At 29.7% G+C, this 16934-nt stretch overlaps 1 protein-coding gene across 2 annotated transcripts in view; it reads left to right on the forward strand.

Annotated features, from left to right (window-relative positions):
• for (cGMP-dependent protein kinase for) overlaps positions 1-16934 on the forward strand; it is a 92844-nt gene that overhangs the window by 15660 nt on the left and 60250 nt on the right. Inside the window, exon 1 of one of the 2 annotated variants that reach the window (XM_065500591.1) lies at positions 4703-5300. The exons of the other annotated variant lie outside the window; for it this stretch is intronic. The gene's annotated coding sequence lies outside the window, so the exon portion shown is untranslated. Of the gene's footprint in view, positions 1-4702; positions 5301-16934 lie in introns of those variants that run through there. 2 annotated transcript variants of the gene reach the window in all.

Raw genomic sequence — 16934 nt, forward strand, 5'->3', positions numbered from 1 at the left:
GTGATTTCCCGGATTAGGCCTCATATGGGAGATTTGGTCAATTCTGGACTGATCATAGAAGAGTAATTTAGGTTGATAAATCAAATACTTGGTTATCGATACCAAAATATGTTATTTATGCCCGTTGAAGTGATATCCGGAAAGGGGCTTTTATTATGAACCGATCCTCTCAAAGTTTCATGATCATACTAACTTATATAAAAGATATATAGGCGCTTTAGAATGATTTCCCGGATTAGTATATATATGGGAGCTATGGTAAATTATGAATCATCGACCAGTATCAAATTTGTGAGTTAAGCTTACATAACTTAAACTTATTTGTGATGAGTTTAGTATGGATACCAATATAGTATATTTATGAGATCACTCTATGCTGACAGTGCAGTTGAATGGGAGCTAGAAGAAATAATGGACTGGTTCTAAGCAACTTTAATAGGTTTCGTCCTTGTGGTCGATTTTAATCAAGTTGCGACCAGGTTGATTACCAGGTTTTCATGGATAAACATCGCTTAATCGGCTCATAAAGTGAACCTGAGAATATGGACATTACAAACATCAGCACAAGACTCCTCAATATTGGGGTGTAGGTATCAATGGGATCGCTTTAGTATGATTAATACAAAAATAGAGTTGCCAAAAAATAAAATCCAATGAAACTTTTATGTTGATTGGTGTGTTTAGTTAGTAGATAATATTTTATTTTAAAATTGAGTGAGAAACACCGATCGTCGATGATTTAAGACTTGGATTAACTCAACCAACGCTTCGACTTTTGACGATCATGGCGCATCTGAGCCTATCGTGGTTTGCTTCAGAACGAAATTCGGCAAGATCTTACAAAAACGGTTGTTGAGCCTGTCAGAAAACATCGATGTTATGAAGAAACTGGTATTGCGAGATCATCATGAGTTTTAAAGTGAAAGTGATGCTATGAGTTCTTGTCTAAGTTGAATGCTTAAAGTCGTTTTTGATTGTTCACATCTGATTTAATTTGCAAGAGTCAAATCTATTCTGCAAACTGAGAAGCCTTGAAGAAATCCCAAATGAACAGACGACAATTCAAATGACTGTTTGATACCTCATAATTAGATAATCGGCCAGTAAAAATATTCGTGGCGATATAATGGGTTAAAACGCAAAAGTAATAACCAGGGAAACCGGAAATAAATATAAAATTTAAAAAATATGCTCTTAAAAAAAAACTTTTATATAATTTTTAACCAAAAAATATACTTTTATTTAAAAAAATCAATACAATTCATTTATAAATAGGTAAAGTAACATAAAATAAACAAAAATAACATAAACTAAAACAAGTATAACAAAAAATAAAAACAATAAGTTATGAAAAAGCCTCCAGATGTATTTTTTGATGATATTTTATATAAATATAAAGTCACTTCTTCAATTAAGGTTATTATTGCAATAAATTACAAAATATTGACTTAATTTTTCAAATAAAAATCGTTGTCTATTGGATCTGAAAACATTTTTATACATTCGACATCAACTGATGTTATAGGAGCAAATTTAAAAGACAATCACCCTTATCGTGGTTCGCATAAACGTCATACGCCTACGACTGTTTCGTACTAGATTAAAGATAAAATGCAAACTGGTTCTTTAATCTAGTACGAAACTATCGTATGCGTATGACGTTTACGCCAACCACGATAAGGGGGAATATTTCTTTAACACTTAGAACGGTTAAGTTTGAATTAGAACTAAAATTTGATATTTAGATGGCGCTATTATTAAAATAGTGCTTATTTTATATTAAAAAAAGCAATCTATTTTTCAATTTTGAATTTTAAACAAAGGAAGTAAAACTTGTAACGCAACAGCGAAAAACAAGTATGTCAAAATTTGTTTTTGATAAAGTCAAAATATGCTATTAAACAGTAAAATATGCTCTAAAAACGCAAAATATGACATAAATATGCTCTTAAAACAAATATATGCAAAAAAATGCATTTAAGGGTAAAATATGCAAAAATATGCACTAACAAATCGATGCCAAAATTCTTAAATAGTTGTGAAACGTGTAAATATCTTATACATGTGCTAATTAGACTCACCAGAAAAAATATGCATTTGCATTTTTTGGTTTCCCTGGTAATAACTCTAAAACTAATTATATATTGGCATTTTAATTCATAATTTTATTTCTCGTATTAACTGGGACTTAAATAGGTCTTTACATCGACGTTATTAATGTAAATAGTTATTTTTAGGGACGGGTTGGTTTAGTATTTTGGAAAATCTATATCCAAATGCAGGACAAAGTTGAAATCGTCTCTGACTTATTATTAGTATTTATATATAAAAAAAAAAAAATTGAAGGTCGAAATCTTTATTATGACCCGAAAGAACAATCTCTGATATCTGCTTTTTAATGATAATTTCATTCAAATATTGACGCGCCTATACGCTATAGGTGGTCCATTCGGATGGACCTATTTTCGACCCCTCGTTCCAGTATTTCTACCATTATCTCGCGAATTACTAGAGTAATGTTGGCTTCTGTATATAATGCCAAACAAATTCAGAAGTGTGATAACCATATGTTGCTCGAAGTGCACGAAAAACTTTTGTTACAGAACTCTGATTTTCGTAATACAGCTGAGTCATTTGGAGACGTTGTGTTTCCATGATGAATTGTCATGCAATATTGAATAAAAATAAGTTGACAGTATGACATCCATCAAGCATGATCTGTGATATTTAAATAAATCAGCCTTTAGTAGTCATTACTAAATAGCTTAATAACTAGGGATGCCAATCGGTATTTTAAGTGAAAAATACTTAAAACAAATAACATATTTCACTTTTATTAACAAAAATTTATTATTTTTAAGTAAAATTTCATAACTTATATTTGGAGACCTACATAAATATTATGTAAAAAAAACGATAAATAATGTAATATAACATTAGTATTAACATAAATTATTTTTCAATTAAAATTAAAAAAAAAAACATAAAACACATTTGGAGATCTACATCAATATAATGTAAAAAATAAAGCAAATATTTTAATATTTGTTAGTGAAAATTAGAAAAGTAATAACAAAAAATAATTATTTTTAATAAAAATTCAAATTTCATAAATCACATTGGAGATCTACATAAATATTAAGTAAAAAATTAAAGAAATAATAAAGTACATTTTAATTTTTTAAATAATTTCTTTAAGAAATCAACACATTTAGCGTTTCGTCAGACAATCTGGAACTATTTTGTTTCCTACGTAGGCCGCTGTAGAAAAGCACCTTTCGCACTCTACGCTGCTGGTTGGTAAAATAGTCTGCAAGTATTTGTATGTGGTATCTAAAATGTGTCCCCTTATACCTTCAGATACGAACATTTCGATTTCGTTATTTAGCTTTGAATTGAACTCATCCTCATCAGACTTCCTAATTTGTCTTATGGGGCTTCTGCATTGATCAATAGCATTTTTCAATTTTTGCGCTATTGACACATTAACATCTTCTAATTCTTCGTCCGATGCAATATTTATTTCATTCCCTGCCGTCGAATAATTATAATTTTCATTTTGATTTAAACGTAAGTTTAATTTTTTGATCTCGTATTTTATTTTGGTGATATCCACATTTTTGTCAAAGATGGACTTAACGTTTGAGTTTTGTAGGAACTTTAGAATTGTGCAATATACAGAAAGAAACCCGAAAATCCCCGCGATTTAGATTATCAAAACCCGAAAATCCCCGGGATTTAGAATTAAAAAGTCCCGGTTTTCGGTATTTTTAAATTCCGAAAATACCGGGAATTTCGGGATTCGGGAATTCCCGTTTGGCATCTCTATTAATAACTAATTAAAATGTTGGTCCATTGATTGATTGTCTACAGCAGTGGTTGACACAAACACAACATTGCCACATTAGTAAATGTTTTAGATGCACAATCTCCAATTTGTTTCCTTTTTTATCAATTAAACTAGTTTTGCTTACATTATAAATAGACGATCGCTTTCGGCCCCTGGAGCTACGAGTGCAGATCACTAGTCTACAGGATCAGCACAGTCAATGAATCATGGATCTATGCATATGAACCCAAAATTAAACAAGAGTCGAACTAAGTTGAACAAATATTATTCATCTACGAAGTACTTTTTTGCAAAAGGATTGCGACATACGCGTGCCATTTGAGCAAAGTCAACTATTTCAGGTTGGCATACCATAAATTATTTGACCCCTCAAGAATCGGTTAAAGAGATTAATGCTGTTTTTTGGAAATGGAAAGTATTTGATGACATTTGTCATCAATTTAAATTCTCATAAAATTTTGTAGCAGCCCAACTCACACACACAATCTTACTTACACCTAAGGGTGGTTAAAATTCAATGAAAGGCAAAATGGTGTAAGTTGCATACCACATCAACAGAATAACAGCAAATATTTGCCAATTGTATTGAATTCTAACACAAACTCTCAAATACATACATAAAAATATAAGCTATGAAGTATTTTTGAAAACAATAATAATAAAATGATCGTTACATCGTTAGTGCTTCCTTGCTGTTGCAACGAAAAACAACTCGTATGACTGAAAAACGAAGCTCAATTACTGTTACAATGGCAATTACTGCTCAATACGATCAGGCAAATATTTGTTATTTTGTATTCGAATGTATGAGTGTGTGAGTTTATACAAACAAAACACTTCATTTGCACTAGCGATTTGTTTGTGTACTCGTATACAATAACAACACGATAACTTCGTTTCGCTGTTATATTTCACTGATTGGCTCTCTGTCAATATAGAAAAACAGTATAGATTTAGCCCTCTTCATGAACACATCGTAAGAAAATACATACGATCAGAACTTAAAGTAAAGTAAATAAAAAATAATAATAAACAAAAAAAGAAAATAACGCAAAATATATAAATAAATGAAAAAAAACGCAAAAATATTCAAACACCGCCTTTAAACAAATCAATTGAAAAGTGTAGCAGAAAAACGTTACGTGATATATACAAATATTTACGGAAGTTTTTGTTTAAAATTTTTCCAATTTTTTTTTTTGATCAATAAAAAATTTAGAAAAAAATACAAAGTTTTGTAACAACGGAAATCGATCGCGTGTTTGCAAACGAATTTTGTCTATTAAAATCAGCTAACTCAGCTATATAGAACTAAGCACAACACATCTACTTAATAAATAAAGTTCTTATTTAAACAAATTTGAAAAAGAAAATTTAAAAACAAAAACACATTAAATTATATAAATAAATAAAGTCCTGTGAACTGATTACTAAAGCTCTTGCTGCTAAGGTATTTGCAATTATAAAATTAAATAAACAAATGGACTGACAGACAGACGGACGGGCGGACAGACGTAAGAACTAAAATGATTGCGATAAAATTTATAAACTAAATGAAAAATTAATTTTGCATAGCTGTTGTTGTTATTTATAATAATAATACATAATACTATTGCGATTTAAAGTGGTTGTTAAGTGCTGTCACTTAAATGCATTTTTAAATAAAAATATTAATAATAATTTTGATAAAGTTGTTCTAGTGACAAGAGCAGCAAACAATAGTTAAGCTTCCCTTAACGCCAGTTAAATTATAATTAATAATTACAATTAACAACAAGTAGTAAGAAAAATAATAAAATTGATCATGTGACCCAGTCAACCAAAAGCGATCGTGTCAGCCAGCCCAGTCAGTCCTTTTGGCTGTTTGTATCTGTATATAAATATATAATAAATAATGAGTACACACATGTTGTTTAATTTAGTTAATTTGAATTTTAAATTTAAATTCCTACAAAAAGATGACAACCCCCTTTGGAGCTCGGCAAAAAGGGCAAGACAAATTCGTTAGAATTGTCTGACAATCATTCACATAAATAAATACATACATGAAATACTTTTACTGATTCATTAATTTGTTCTGGGTTGAGTTAATTTGTTTTGATTACTTATCGATCATTGTTTTATGACGTGTGTGTTTGCTTGATTTGAAAAATATCTACATACATATGTTTGATTGGGTGTATTTTTATTTTTTTGTATTGTAGCATACAGATACTTGTGTACATGGAAATAATCCATACATACTAATTTGTATGGCTATGTTTTCTTTTTTTCTTTTTCTCTCTCTCTTCCAATTGTATCATGTGCAAGAAAATAAAAAAATATACTTAATCAAGTGTCTTTAAACAAAAAAAAAAATTAAAATAAATGTTATTGTTGTTATGGATTTGATGTCATTGTCCTGCTTGCTTTTTTTAACTAAAATAACTAATGACAGGTTCCAAATTTCTTATATAGGTTAGAAGGGGGACCACGAGCCGTAGGGGCACATCTGCCATCACCGATTACCTTGAAAACAGAGTAACCGATTTTTTTACTTTTGTTTTTGTTTATCGATCATGTACTATCTCTCAAAGGTAAACTGTTTAATTTAACATATGATCGGAGACAGATGTGATGATTAATTGATTTTCTAAAATCCCCGAAAATATTTGTGCATAAGTATTTTTTGTGCTAACTTTTTTAATTTTTGTGATTCAAAAAATATATTTTTTGGTGTTAGAACATTAATAATAGTCAACAATAATGGGTAATAATTGTTTTGATAAATTAAGTGGAATTGTGAAAAATATATATTAATGTATAGAACTCCTCCTGGCACTCACTGTTCTCAGGAACGTCCCGATCATCTACAAGATAATTATTTGATGGTGCTATGTCTCAGTACAATGTAAAGTATGTAAAATATTGGTCTAACACCCACCTTAAAGTATACCGATCGACTTAGAATCACTTTCTGAGTTGATTAAACGATGTCCGTCCGTCTGGCTGGCTGTCTATGTAAACTTTGTGCGCAGAGTACAGGTCTCAATTTTGAAGATATTTCGATCAAAATTCGGTCCATTATTTCACTTAGCCCCCATACAAATGTACTGACGAAAGTGGACTTTATCGGTCATAAATGTTTAATTTATGTATGTATCTCCACAAATTCCACTCCAAATAAGTTTTATATACACAAAATTCATGTCACCAAATTTTGTTACGATCGGTCAATAATTAGTCATAGCTCCCATATAGACCCGCTTCCGAAAATCACTTTAATGTGCATAAATATATTAAAAATGTCAGTATATACATAAAATTCAACATAAATAACTTTCATATAGACATAAATTACACGACCTAATTTCATTATGATCAGTCCATAATTGGTCATAGCTCCCATATAAGGCCCACTTCCGAAAATCACTCACGAATATAAATTATTGATATTTAAAAAAAAAATGTTTTTGAACGACCATACTTTCTTACTTGTTTTTTTTAGCAAAGTGTCATCAGAATTAAGGCAGCAGCTTGTCAATACATTAAAAAGGACTTATTTGGTATGAACAAATCGTAGTATTGACAAACTAATGATTTTGTCAGCGATGACTACTTACTACTGGTCCGATTGAATAAAAATGTAATTCGGATGCTAAATATTTTGGTAAATCTCTAAAATTAATTCCTCTTCAATATTTCGTGTCTTGTGGTTATTAACTATTAAGTATATGACTTAAAAATGCGAGATTTTTATCTTTTATTTTGAAACATTTGTACACTGAGGGAAAACTTCCAACTTAAAAATAAGAACGCGTCATATTAATTCAATAATGTTCATTATAATAGATTTCAATATCAATCAATCATTTTCAACTTTAAATTAAAATTTTTCCATATTGAAATAAAAAATTTCAACATTACTAGACTTTCATTAATGTTTCTTATTGATTCAATATGGTTTTTATTGATTTTAAGTTGTTTTTTCTCTGGGTGTACATCTTATATTTGTTCAAAATATTGGTCATTTCCTTTTCCCATGTTTCTGGCAACATAAGGATTCCGAGCTAAAAGAACTGTTCATCTTTTGACGCCAAGAACGAATCAAGCTAATATCGGATACTCTTTTCCAAAGTGAAGCGTATCCCAGGGAGAGCGTTTTGCATTGATCGAAAAAAATAGTAGTCGGGCATGGTCTTGACTATAAAGCGGGCCCACTTCCAAACAATTCATTCTAAATACTTTTTAACTGGTATGCATAATGTGACCGATCGTTGTCATGATGGAATATTATGCCTTCATTTATGGCCGCTCACTTCTAATGCATCAGTTGCGTTCGGTAAAGGTTCCCTGTGATAGTCCGATCAGATTTCAGCAGATATGACCCTTTTACTCACATCAAATGCAAAGCATTACCTTAGCGCCAAGGATATTGGGCTTTGGTTCGGCTGCTTGGCTGGTCTTCAAATGGTCTTCTTTTAAAGCTTCAATTCGTATGGTACCCATCTTTCCTGCTTTTGGATGAATTGTTGCTTGAGTAACTCCCAATGATTTTGCAAGCTCTCTTGTTGAGTTTGACAACAATCTTCATGGAGTAATGCCTCCAATTCTTGGTCTTCAAACTTTTTTGGCTGGCCTGGGTGATCTTTGTCTTCCGTGTCAAAATCACCACTTCCGTTGCTTGTGGTTATATACTATAATGGTCTTATCCTCCACCTCGAACGCAACACAAAGCGAATGAAATCGAAGTTAATGGAATTTAAATTCCTCTATATCGAAAAATGTCGTTGGACAGAGTTTAAGTTTGTTGAAAATTTGACATTGACATGACTGATTTTGACATTTGCGTTCGCAAAGTTGAAAGTAGAAAATTTTCGATAGAATTCCTTTATATCCAAAACTTTCGTTCGATAGAGTCCAAGTTTGTTAAAATCAAAACAGCAAGTGACTGATTTTGATATTTGGCTTCGTAGAGTTGATAATAAAGCAACCAAATCAAGTCATTGATCGGATAGACTTGGAGTTTGTGAAACCCAAAACTGATTTTATCGCTCAGAAAGCGAACAAAGCCTTTAGTTCGATATCGTGAAGCAGTCCTCAAGTTTTTAGACATCAGGTCTAAATGAGTTTTACATATGTACATGGGGCAAAAAGTTTCGTTGCGACAATTGAATTTGTTGTTACTTAATATTCCTTTGTGATTCGGAGTCTTTTCAGTTTGGAATTGGACTAGCTGTTTGCAGCTAGTATCCAATGCTTTGGACCAGCTACCAGACTATCTCTATATATTCTGTGTAGGGACAATTGTCTTCATACTAGGATGATAAAGTAACTAGTCACTAAGTCTTTAATCGTATTTTTATTATGTTTTGTATTTCAGGATGTTATTTTCAATAAAAATTTTGTATTAAGGTTGATTCGTTCCCATTGATAAAACATTTGTCAAATCAGAAATATGTGCTGAAATACAATGCGTACGTTCATTGGACATAATGCTCATACTGTTGTTTTAGTTCAAATATTAACCCGATTTTATTCACTTTGTGCAACTGCAAATCATAAAATCGTTAACATTTTCAACATATGATGAAGTTGTTCCTTCTTTAATTCCGACACCTCTTATCAAATGTACGAGAGGATCACTGACTACATTAATTAAAATTTCTAAAATTTTTGTAACGTTTTCAATAGCAAAAAATGTACTTTTATTTTAAAGACGAAATGCATAGTGAATGTTTAAGATTGTTAACTTTTGTAGAAAATATTTTGAATAAAACGTTAAATGTTTGCTAAATATTTGCTAGTACTCAACACGATCTTATACATTCCACACATGTTAGTATCTCGATTACTTGGTTCCTGCACTTTTCAAAGGCTATCAGAAATTAGATGGCCGTTGAATGATTTCCATTATTCTTCTAGAACCTCCTATGGCCTTCATATCACTGGCAGATCGCTAAAATTGATAAACTTTATTTGTGACTAGAATTGAATAAATTATGGAGTTGGATAAATACTTTTCTTAGGCTATTATTTACCATGCAAGTAGTAGCTTTATATGACCTTTATATTCTTGGTAGATCAGTTTTATATAAAATAAAAAAACTATTGATAAAGCAATGGGTTTGTAACATTTTAATTTTCTAAGCTCACTAAGAGTTCAGAAGTCTTCAATTAACTTTATATACTGATATACTTCGTTTAAAATTTTAAAAAATTATTGGCTACTAAAATTTAATTCCTAAAAATTAAAAATATTTCCCAACTCAAATATATCAATTGTATTAAATGAACACAGCACTAAGATCATTGCCACAGATATATCAGTATGAGGAGGGGCTCAGCCACCTCCAAATTAGATTTAGCTTGTGTTACATATTAATCCCAAACATTTTAAACTTATTTTTACACAATTTAATAAATTATCCTAAAACTAGGCCGTAATCCAATTTAATAAATCCACAATAAAAATGTCAAATTCACTAACTATACGCACTTCCATGTAAGTGTTTTTTTTTTACATAGTATCACATCTAGGTCGAAATTGATACTCATATTATAGTTTTGTCCATTTTTTCGTACACATGTTCGCATATTCTTTTATATGCTCTCCTTTTCCACCACTATCAGGGTGTAGAATTATCGATCGTTTTGTACTACGATCGATCATTTGTTTTCGTTGGTTACATTTTGCTTTTTGCAATTGTCAAAGCTGGTAATTGCTACAAATAGAGGTTTTGTCATTTCTTAAGTTGAATGGACTAAAAGAAAAATAACAAATTTACGCAGCGCATGCCATGGAAACATTTGATGTTAAGCCCATTGGCGCTTATTGAGGCAGCAACGGTAAAAATGCAATATATGTTCATATGCACCTACGAGGTGGACACTAAAAGTTTTTGAATACACAATACAAATTGCATTTTTCAGGATACAATTCTATCACCAATAATGTGTTTAATTTAAAGCGTAAGTGTAAGCATCGTCTTGCAACTATCCTCAAGATCGTTGCTAGTCATGGAAGAGAATAATTTTAATTCGCCAATAATGAGTTTAAATTTAAATGAAAGTGATTTGACAAAAATATGAAGTGACAATTCATGTTATAAATTTTAAACGTAAGTGATATTCCAAGAATATGAAGGATTCATAATTTTTCATTTCAATTCTTTGCGACAATAAAGTTGTCAGTTTTTAACGAAAATGAGCTGCCAAGAATATAAAGGACATGGATGACTTCTAGAGGAGTAATGCGTTTTGTTTAACCAATCTCTGAAAATGTCATATCTTTGGAAATGTACAATTTGCTTTGGAAATGTTACAATTTAACATTGTTAAGCGTTATGCAGGATTCATTATAATAAAAACTAATAAAGTTTTTAGTTTTAAAAGTGATCTGCCAAGTATATGAAGATCGTATAAGACTTCGGCAAAATGAATGCATTTCTTTGAACGATCCTCTAATCTTTACTAAGGATTCAATTTTTGTCGCCAATATTATGTTTAATTTTAAACTGAACTGAAATATAATTCAGCCAATGATACTTTAACATTGTGATATCATTGGAAATGAACAATTTGTCAAACTTTGTTTAGAATTCATTTCTAGTTTCCAATTTTCAACGAAAGTGATCTACCAAGTATATAAAGGTCATACAATGATTCTAGTATAGGAATGCTCTTCTTTGAAGCTTAAGGGTTGAATTCTAGTCGTCAATAATTTTTTTTCTTTTAAACGGAAGTGATCTGCCAAATATGTGAAGGTCATAACAGATTTTAAAAGTATAATGCATTAACTCTAGCTCTTGGCGATTCTTGGAAATATATAATTTAATCTACATGCTTAATTTTAAACGTAAGTGATCTGCTTAAAATATGAATGGCATATAAAACCTCTAGCATTGTAGTGCAATATTTTATCACGAAAGTGATGTGACAAGTATATAAAGGTCGTGAAAAAATTTCTAGAAAAGTAATTTCTTTGAACTATTCTTTAACTCCTTGGGAAAGTACAGTTTTTCACACTTCAAGTTTTGTTATGAATTCAATTCTTGACTCCAATAAAGTTTACCAATTTAAACGAAGTGATCTACCAGGTATTTTAATTACCAGTGATCTGCCAAGTATATGAAAGTTGTGAAAGATTTCTAGAAAAATAATGCTTTTCTGGAAACGTTAAAGATTGAATTCGAATCACCAATAAACTATTTAATTTTAGGCGAAAGTGATCTGCCAAGTATGTGAAGGTCATAAAAGACTTTCAAAAGTTTAATTCACTTCTTTGAACTATTATATAACTCCTTGGGAAAGTACAATTTTTCAAACTTGAAGTTTTGTTGAGAATTTAATTCTGGAGTCTAATAAAGTTTAACAGTTTTTGAATTACCAGTGATCTGCCAAGTACATGAAGGTCGTGAAAGATTTCTAGAAAAGTAATGCTCTTCTGGAAATGTTAAAGATTGAATTCGAATCACCAAGAAACTGTTAAATTTAAGGCGAAAATGATCTGCCATGTATGTAATGGTCATAGAAGACTTTAAAAAGTTGAAGTGTAATTTGTCAAACTTCCAGTTTTGTTAAGAATTTAATTCTTGACTATTTTAAACGAAAGTGATCTACCAGGTATTTGAATTACCAGTGATCTGCTAAGTATATGAAGGTCGCGAAAGACTTTTAGAAAAGTAATGTTCTTCTGAAAACGTTAAAAATTGAAATCGAAGCACCAATAAACTATTAAATTTAAGGCGAAAGTGATCTTCAAAATAGGTGAAGGTTATAAAGGACCTTCAAAAGTTGAATTCACTTATTTGAACTATCCTATAACTCCCTGTAAAAGTACAATTTGTCAAACATCAAGTTTTGTTAAGATTCCAATCTTTTAACGAAAGTGATCTACCAGGTATTTGAAGGTCTTGAATACTTCAATAAGATTTAAATACTTCCTACGATTATCTTCAAACTTTTTAGTAGTCTTGGGAAAGTGTAATTCCTAAGGTATTTAATTCAAGACATCAATAGAGTTTTTCAATTTAAACAAAAGTGATCTGCCAAGAATATAAGGTTAATAAAGTACTTCAAGAAGAGTAATGGATATCTTTTAATCATGTTTTAACTTTTATAAAGTCTTGGAAAATTTTTATCTATTATACTTTAAGCGTTTTTAAGAATTCAATTCTATAAGTTAAGAATGAATTTAATTTAAACAAAAGTGATCTGCCAAGTATAAAGGTACGGTCACACACAGCTAATATTTGACGTTTATCGTCAAATATTTCATTGCCTGAATCTGACCACAAATAAAATTTAGAGCAAACAACAAAACAGATGATTTTAGTCAAACAAAATTATTTGTCGGCAAACAAAATATTTTCTTAATGTGAACAAAGTGTGACCACTAGCTACATAAATACCTAAAAAATATATAATTTGATCTTGCAAATATTTTTAAGGTTAAAGCACTTATTTCGAATTGTAAAGTCATCATTTTATTAGAGATTTATTGAATTTTGTTATCATATATTGAATTTAATTTTTCACTTTTTGTTTGACCAAACTGCTGCGAAAAAGAATCAGTAAATATATTTGCCGTGTGGTCACACTATATCAAACACTTTCATAAAATAATTGTTTGATCAAATAGAAAAAAACAGAAAATTATTTGCTCAGCATGGCGGAAAAATAAGAGGAGATTATTTAAATATTTTTCGTACTAAATTAAAGACACAAATTCACAATTTTTTATTTTAAACATAAATACATATTCAATATTTCTTTAATATTTGTTATTTAAATTATTTTCACTAAATAATTGCATCAATAAATGAAGTCTTCTTCTTCACATAAAAGTCATTCAGCCTAGGATGACATACTGGGAGAAAAACTAATTGAAGACATGAAGTCTATGTTGCGATTTTTGCAATTTTATGCGATTTATATTTTTATACGTTTAACATAGTCTGATGTTTGATTATTTTTTATTTATACATGGAGTTTGTCTATTTTCAAAATTTAAAACTGCTCATATGTACATATGGAATATTAACTGAAATTTTATACAGATTGAATTTAAAATCAAAGAAAATTTTTTATACATACATAAATGGTATGAATTGATTGTAATTAAAAAATAATTCTTAAACAGTATGATCTGTTTACATTTTTTTCTACTGCAGAAGAAGAATATCTCTAATAGCATATTTTACTTTTCTGATTTTGGTATCATATAAAAATTTTTATTATAAATCCAAAAAACCAAATTGAATTTTGTTTATTTTTTATATTTTACAAGATATTGCGTTAAGGTACGGTCACACACAGCTAATATTTGACGTTTATCGTCAAATATTTCATTGACTGAATCTGACCACAATTTTTTGAATTGGAATTAATTAAAAATTTATGTAAAAAAGGTAAACATTTCCGTAAAATTTTATAATATTTGTAAACATGTTCTTATTCTGAATGAAAAAAGTTTGGAAAAAGTCATGTTCGATTAATAATATTTATTAAAAAAACAATAAGCATTTTTACTGGAATTCAAGTTGATAGCAAGTGTAATTCAAGCCTTGAATTATAGTCAAGAAATTGAATAAAAGTTGTATTACACTTTATTTCAGTAGCATTCTCCAGTAAAAAGGAAACATTTATTCAAGCCAAAATGTTCAAGTGCTTGAATTTTTGGGTGTTTGGTGCTTACTGGGATAAAACATAATTACATTTCCATTCAATTTCAAATATGAATTGTGATAGTAATATAATTTAATAAATAAACATTTAATAATTATATTATTAAATTGTTCAAGCTTGTTTTCATTATTTAGCGATTTTTAATTTAAGATATAGCAACACTACTTTTGCGATAACACATGATGCAACAGCTGTTATTTGACGCTGTTTGATCTTGCAAATGAATTGCAAGATCAAATAAAAAAATACCCAAAATGCAGGAAAATATTTGCTGTTTAGTGGTCACACATTGGTCACATTACAAGAATGTTTTCATATTGGCAAATAAATTTGTTTGACCAAATTCAGCTGTTTTCTTGTTTGCAGTGCAAAAATATTTTGTGTTCAAACTAGAAACATAAAATATTTGACGCTTAAATAAAAGTACTGAAATTTCATAATTCTTTCAAATGTAAAGCAAAATCTGGTAATATTTTACTTTCTAGAAATGTCTTTTTTATTGATGAAAGAAATTAAAGTTGTTTTGCAGCTTTATTTAATAATTATTTAGAACAAATATTACCATAAATGTGACCACAAGTCAAATATATTTTCCCCTTTGTGTGTTTGATAGTATTTCGGTGTACTTTGATTAAACAAATATGGCAAATAAATGTGTACAGTGTGAACACAAAATCCACCCATGAATTATTTGATGTAGTTTTGATCAAACACATGAAACATCTTGTGTCAAATAATTTGCGTAGTCTGACCCTACCTTAAGAAGATCACAGAAGACTTTTAAAAGAGTAAAGTAATTCTCACAATGATCCTCTAACTGCTTGATAGTCTTGGAAAAGTATAATTTGTTAAAACTTGCCAAAGTTTCTTTTATGACTCTAATGTGTGCAAAATCTATCTCTCTGGAGCCAAATTTTTCAACCAGATCATTGGGCTAAGTGCTCAAAAATCTTTGACTTTAGCAGTGGACCTCGTATACATGCGTGCAACCAAAATAGCTACAGGTGTTCAAATATGCAATAATCTTAACACAACGCACAAATGCCACAAATATGGACTGGTTGGTTGTTGGACCTCCAGTCTTCATGGCTTATAAATAAATTAAGCTGCTGTTCTCTCTACTCGTGTTACGTCTATTAATTTGTTGTTGATTAAATTTCTTTAACGTTTAATTTCTTTCTATACTCTAAAGCGTAATCAATAATAATAATAAGAATTCGACGATATGAACGTAAGTAACTAACTGCACTTAGAGGTACTTGGACTTGTACTGTCTGGTAGTGTCTTAAAATTGTATCAATGTTGGTTAGTAGGCGATTTAGTTAGTGTTTGTATTTGGCTGCTTATGTTGACAAAACGACATAAACTTTATTGGAGGTTTTGCCAATTTTATAGCCAGTTTATACTTCATCGATCATTTGTCATTTTGTTGTTATTTTTACTTATATATAGCAACATGTAGCTTGTAAATTCTACACATTCTGATAAACGTTTAACACTTTTTTTTAATTGTTTTTTTGTTCAAAAATGTTTAATATTTTAGTTTAAATTTAGTTAAGAGCTCACATCGTCAGCGTACGTTGTACTCGTACTTGTGTAGTAAATAATTTGATTTCAACAAGTTTACAAATTTTACTTTATTTTTAAATATTTTTCCGTTTTGCTATTAATAAATAACCTAGTTAATTGATTATTTACACTAAACACTACTTATTAGTTAACGCGAATACTATCCGCGTAGCAGATGTTCTCTAATAGCTGGATCAGTTGCAAGTATGTTAAACAAATTGATATAATTATTATATAAAAGCATATGCTGATCTTACGTGCTGATCTTACTAGGGAATAGGATGTTTTTAATTTAAATAGAGATCTCTGAGATTCCTTTGGAATCTTGTAAAAACTTCTGGGAATCTCTGTTATTCTATATTGATCGTTCATTAAATACAGTGTTAGCTCCCAGTTTTGACCGGCTGTTTAGTAAATGAAATTTACTTTTTTGTTTTGTTTTCTATTAATAAAAAACAAATAGTAGTGTACAAACTGCTAGCGTCCACTATTAAAAGCGTTTTACAATATCAAACGATAAAAAATTTATTCAATTGATTTAGTTATAACAACGATTGCTAGATTTTGATTGGTTTAAATTGTTTTCCTTTTAAATTTGCACAAAAAAGTGCTATAAATAAAAACAATTGTCAAACTAATAAACCAAATGTGAAAAGAATGTACACTTACTCTCGTTTATGGAATATTTACAATTGAAAATTAATCCGCATTCCAAAATAATTGAAAAAAATTTAACTCAAATGAGTGGAAAACAAATGTTTAAAAAGCTAAATATTAAACCACTTTTGTTTTTTAATGTTCTTGTTGAAGTTCATGCAATATGGCTTCCTAGCTAGATCAATTAATT

Source organism: Calliphora vicina, chromosome 2 (genome assembly GCF_958450345.1).
Source record: "Calliphora vicina chromosome 2, idCalVici1.1, whole genome shotgun sequence".
NCBI classification, from domain to species: Eukaryota; Metazoa; Arthropoda; class Insecta; order Diptera; family Calliphoridae; genus Calliphora; species Calliphora vicina.